The sequence below is a fragment of the Mytilus galloprovincialis genome, chromosome 7 (genome assembly GCF_965363235.1).
Source record: "Mytilus galloprovincialis chromosome 7, xbMytGall1.hap1.1, whole genome shotgun sequence".
NCBI lineage: Eukaryota > Metazoa > Mollusca > Bivalvia > Mytilida > Mytilidae > Mytilus > Mytilus galloprovincialis.
Window position 1 is genome coordinate 60,614,297 of NC_134844.1, and position 6,000 is coordinate 60,620,296.

Below are 6,000 nucleotides of genomic sequence, written 5' to 3' on the forward strand. Positions count from 1 at the left end.
CATTTTCATTTCGGGGCTCTTTATAGCTGATTAAGGGGAATAAACTTTGCTCATTGTTAAAGGCCGTAATGGTGACCTATTGTTGTTAATTTCTGTGTCATTTTGGTCTCTTGTGGAGAGTTGTCTCATTAGCAATCATACCACATCTTCTTTTTTATATAAAAACATTAAGCATTCGGTATTCTATATATATTTTTTATGTTTTGTTAGCGATTATAAGCTTTAGGTATCTGCAAAAGGATATATACTATAGTACGCATTAGTATGTAGTTATTACAAAATATGGTATCAGAAAAAAAGCGATAAAAAAGCCCATACCGTATATATAGTCAGATAAAGAAGGCTCCGATATGAAAAATGTGAAACAATTTTGACATGAAAACTACTGTTCGACAATTTGATAACATTACATTGGAAAAGCTAGAAACTAGCTCGACAGGTTGACAAGTTGACAAACTGAATATAAATGTCGCCTACACGATGTTAATTGTAGCATCATAAATATCTTTTTCACCTAATAGTCAAATTTTGAAATAATTAGTTAATCAGGGTCTAGCTAGATCAAGGGAAATACAGTAATATCTTAAATTTCCGTAGTATACAAATCCTTGGCTAGATGAATCATCAGAAATTGAGCTGATTTAAAATCATCATGTCTAAAGATACAAATAAGGCAGTGGCTATTTTGCCGCCACTGATTGGACATATCTTAATTCTAGCCGACAAAACTTCATATATCTAGTATAGAAATGGCTATTTTACCGGCACTAGCAACATAGTGATTTTTATTTATTTTTCCGGTTCTTTTGTAAAGAGGAAAATTGATATTCACTTTTGAAACGTTCTATTATCATCACGGAAAATGTCCACTCACGATCAACACATATATGTAATAAATCTATGCAGGGACTTTCTATACTATTTCGTTAGTATAGAAAGTCCCTGATCTATGCATATGGTCAACATAAAATAATCAAATAACTACTACATCTACATCTACATCTACATGGGTAATCAGTAAAGAGTCGATTGGCTCACCACACGAATATGTTAAAATTAAAGTTGTGTCATCCAAAATGTACCATATTAAAATCATATGTACAGGTGCCCGAGTGCAAAAAAATAAATAAAAATATTTGTGCGCTCAGTGATTTATATCTGTGTGCTATGAGGTTAGTCTTGAATGTCTCATAGTCATCAATGTCCAATAGGCTAGGCAGTAGTTCATTCCAGTATGTGATGGTTTTTACAAAGAAGCTATGTTTTCTTTGTTCAGAACTTGATCCTAATCTGACAAATCGTCGTTGATGGAACTGACACGTCATTCTTGATAGTGTCATCAAGTATTCTGGAATTGGAATTGCATTTAAGTTGGTGGATTACATGAAAAGGGAGTACATGTATAAAACGTGATGTTTTTCGTCTCACCTACTAATATACGAGTTTTTGAATAAGAAAACAGCCTACAGTATTTGAGATACATATAATAATTTATTAGCCAAAGTGAAAACCGAGACTACTTTAACACATGTGTTAAAGTAGTCTCAGGTGAAAATAAGAATTTATAACAAATTACTTCTAAAATCGGTCAGTCTACTAGAATGCATCAGAACATAATCTAAGATTTTTAAATCTATGACACTGTTATAAAATGGTACAATTTAATGGGACACAAGCTCCGAGATATATAAAAAATATAAAATACGATTTTTTTGTGTTCAATCATTAATAAAAGTGAAAAATTGAAACAATTATTCGCTTTTAGCAGATTGCATGGTTCAATATTGACAAAATAAGCTAAGAAACATTGATGATGAATTATTTAAAGTTTACTTTTATCAATGATTGAAAGGGAAACAAATACTTGGTATGCATAAAGGGCATTTTTTTTATGTAGAAAATGGTATAATTAAGTCATCTGCTCAAAAATATTCTATTCCCCAGTTGTACCAATTTTTGTGTGCACTCCTGACAATTAAGGCACTTCTCTTTTTTTTCGAAACACATCTGTGTCAAAATTGTTTAAGATGACAATGATCAACATAAACGAATTATAAACTGGTCAATAATATTGGTTTCTATTATTTCAGATGAACAGACAAGAGAAGCTCTTGAGTGGAATTGAAGTCATTTCCAATATTCACACCAGTGTGAATTATATCAGAAAATGATTGCTTTCCGTGCAATATATCCAATGGTTTCTTAGTTTTAATAATGTCATTGAATATAAAGCTACCTGAGCATGCTGAAAAATATCTGTGTCTTAGCAAATAATAAACTCCAACAATTCAGGTGCTTTACTTGGATAATCGGAAACAAAGCAAAACCATATGTATTTTTGTAAGTACAAATAATTCATAGAACTGCATGTTTTAATACAATGATTAATGTCACATCATACATAATTAAGTTACAGCAACTATATACATTGTATGTGTGTTTGAAAAACTTTAGCTATTATAAGTTTTACTTTTGTAACTGATGTACTGTACCATGTTTATTAAATTTAAGTGCAATTCTGTAATGCAATTATTACCTAGCTTTATACCCAATAATACACATTTGAGATTTATCCTTTTTCATTTCTTAATATGTGGTAGGTGATGTCATTTGAGAATGACCTCGGCCCCCTTTTTCATAACTCAAATGCATGTATGTATTTCCTTAAATCTTTAAGTTCGCACGAATTCTTTCAATGACTGTTTGTATACAGGCAGGAATTATTTTTAAAAATGTTGATGTATAATTTGAAAGAGACAAATTGAACGTGTCCTCACACATGACATTGGTATATGTGTGGTTCCTGCAAGTTTGCGGCAAGTTTGCAGCAATTTTGCAGCAAACAATTGCTGCAAGCTTGTGGCAAATCCAATTTGCATAATTATGTTTGCAGCAAGCTTGTCGTAACCTTTATTTGCATGGTAAAATGGTTGCGGCAAGTTTGCATCAAATGTTTGCTGCAAGCTTGCGTTTAACTTAATGTTTGCCGCAGGGCCTCGCTTATTTTTCGGCAAGAGATACTGAACATTTTTCCCTTTCACATCGATTACTGATTGAAACAAAAAGCAAACGTGAATTATGCAATTATTGGTCTAAGGTAACCACCTTTCCCAATTTCCCTATATCTATCATCTATACTATATTTCAAACACATGTCCTCAACTCTGTTAGCTTGGGAGGGACATATCATCTATACTATATTTCAAACACATGTCCTCAACTCTGTTAGCTTGGGAGGGACACTGGTTGCGTTGGTTTTCATGCTTACTTGTTTGGAAACAAATCGGCATTATACAATGAAAAAGTCTACGTTGGCATACACATGAATAAGTCTAAAACTACTGACACGAATTATTAAATTGGCAAAAGCCTTTTTCAACTGATTTTTATAGTTCGTTCTTATATTGTAAGTTGGTATACCACTGTCCCAGGTTAGGGGATGTTTGGGATACCGCTAACATGTTTAACCCCGGCTAAATTATGTATGTGTGTGCCTGTCCCAAACCACGAGCCTGTAAGTCAGTGGTTGTTGTTTGTTTATGTGTAACATATTTGTTTTTCGTTCATTTTTTTTATATTAATAAGGCGTTAATTTTCTCGTTTGAATTGTTTTACATTTTCATTTCGGGGCTCTTTATAGCTGATTAAGGGGAATAAACTTTGCTCATTGTTGAAGGCCGTATGGTGACCTATTGTTGTTAATTTCTGTGTCATTTTGGTCTCTTGTGGAGAGTTGTCTCATTAGCAATCATACCACATCTTCTTTTTTATATAAAAACATTAAGCATTCGGTATTCTATATATTTTTTTTTATGTTTTGTTAGCGATTATAAGCTTTAGGTGTCTGCAAAAGGATATATACTATAGTACGCATCAGTATGTAGTTATTACAAAATATGGTATCAGAAAAAAAAGCGATAAAAAAAGCCCATACCGTATATGTAGTCAGATAAAGAAGGCTCGGAGTCCGATATGAAAAATGTGGAACAATTTTGACATGAAAACTACTCAGTGTTCGACAATTTGATAACATTACATTGGAAAAGCTAGAAACCAGCTCGACAGGTTGACAAGTTGACAATCTGAATATAAAATGTCGCCTACACGATGTTAATTGTAGCATCATAAATATCTTTTTAACCTAGCAGTCAAATTTTGAAATAATTAGTTAATCAGGGTCTAGCTAGATCAAGGGAAATACAGTCCCTAATATCTTAAATTTCCGTAGTATACAAATCCTTGGCTAGATGAATCATCAGAAATTGAGCTGATTTAAAATCATCTGGAATGTCTAAAGATACATATAAGGCAGTGGCTATTTTGCCGCCACTGAGTGGACATATCTTAATTCTAGCCGACAAAACTTCATATATCTAGTATAGAAATGGCTATTTTACCGACACTAGCAACATAGTGATTTTTATATATTTTGCCGGTTCTTTTGTAAAGAGGAAAATTGATATTCACTTTTGAAACGTTCTATTATCATCCCGGAAAATGTCCACTCACGGTCAACACATATATGTAATAAATCTATGCAGGGACTTTCTATTCTATTTCGTTAGTATAGAAAGTCCCTGATCTATGCATATGGTCAACATAAAAGAATCAAATAACTGCTACATCTACATCTACATCTACATCTACATGAGTAATCAGTAAAGAGTCGATTGGCTCACCACACGAATATGTTAAAATTAAAGTTGCGTCATCCAAAATGTGCCATATTAAAATCATATGTACAGGTGCCCGAGTGCCAAAAAAAAAACCAAACTTAAAATATTTGTGTGCTCAGTGATTTATGGATATCTGTGTGCTATGAGGTTAGTCTTGAATGTCTCATAGTCATCAATGTCCAATAGGCTAGGCAGTAGTTCATTCCAGTATGTGATGGTTTTTACAAAGAAGCTATGTTTTCTTTGTTCAGAACTTGATCCTAATCTGACAAATCGTCGTTGATGGAATTGGCACGTCATTCTTAAAAGTGTCATCAAGTATTCTGGAATTGGAATTAATGCATTTAAGTTGGTGGATTACATGAAAAGGGAGTACATGTATAAAACGTGATGTTTTTCGTCTCACCTACTAATATACGAGTTTTTGAATAAGAAAACAGCCTACAGTATTTGAGATACATATAATAATTTATTAGCCAAAGTGAAAACTGAGACTACTTTAACACATGTGTTAAAGTAGTCTCAGGTGAAAATAAGAATTTATAACAAATTACTTCTAAAATCGGTCAGTCTACTAGAATGCATCAGAACATAATCTAAGATTTTAAAATCTATGACACTGTTATAAAATGGTACAATTTAATGGGACACAAGCTCTGAGATATATAACAAATATAAAATATGATTTTTTTTGTTCAATCATTAATAAAAGTGAAAAATTGAAATAATTATTCGCTTTTAGCAGATTGCATGGTTCAATATTGACAAAATAAGCTAAGAAACATTAATGATGAATTATTTAAAGTTTACTTTTATCAATGATTGAAAGGGAAACAAATACTTGGTATGCATAAAGGGCATTTTTTTTATGTAGAAAATGGTATAATTAAGTCATCTGCTCAAAAATATTCTATTCCCCAGTTGTACCAATTTTTGTGTGCACTCCTGACAATTAAGGCACTTCTCTTTTTTTTCGAAACACATCTGTGTCAAAATGGTTTAAGATGACAATGATCAACATAAACGAATTATAAACTGGTCAATAATATTGGTTTCTATTATTTCAGATGAACAGACAAGAGAAGCTCTTGAGTGGAACTGAAGTCATTTCCAATATTCACACCAGTGTGAATTATATCAGAAAATGATTGCTTTCCGTGCAATATATCCAATGGTTTCTTAGTTTTAATAATGTCATTGAATATAAAGCTACCTGAGCATGCTGAAAAATATCTGTGTCTTAGCAAATAATAAACTCCAACAATTCAGGTGCTTTACTTGGATAATCGGAAACAAAGCAAAACCAAAAGAGATCAAAAGAATT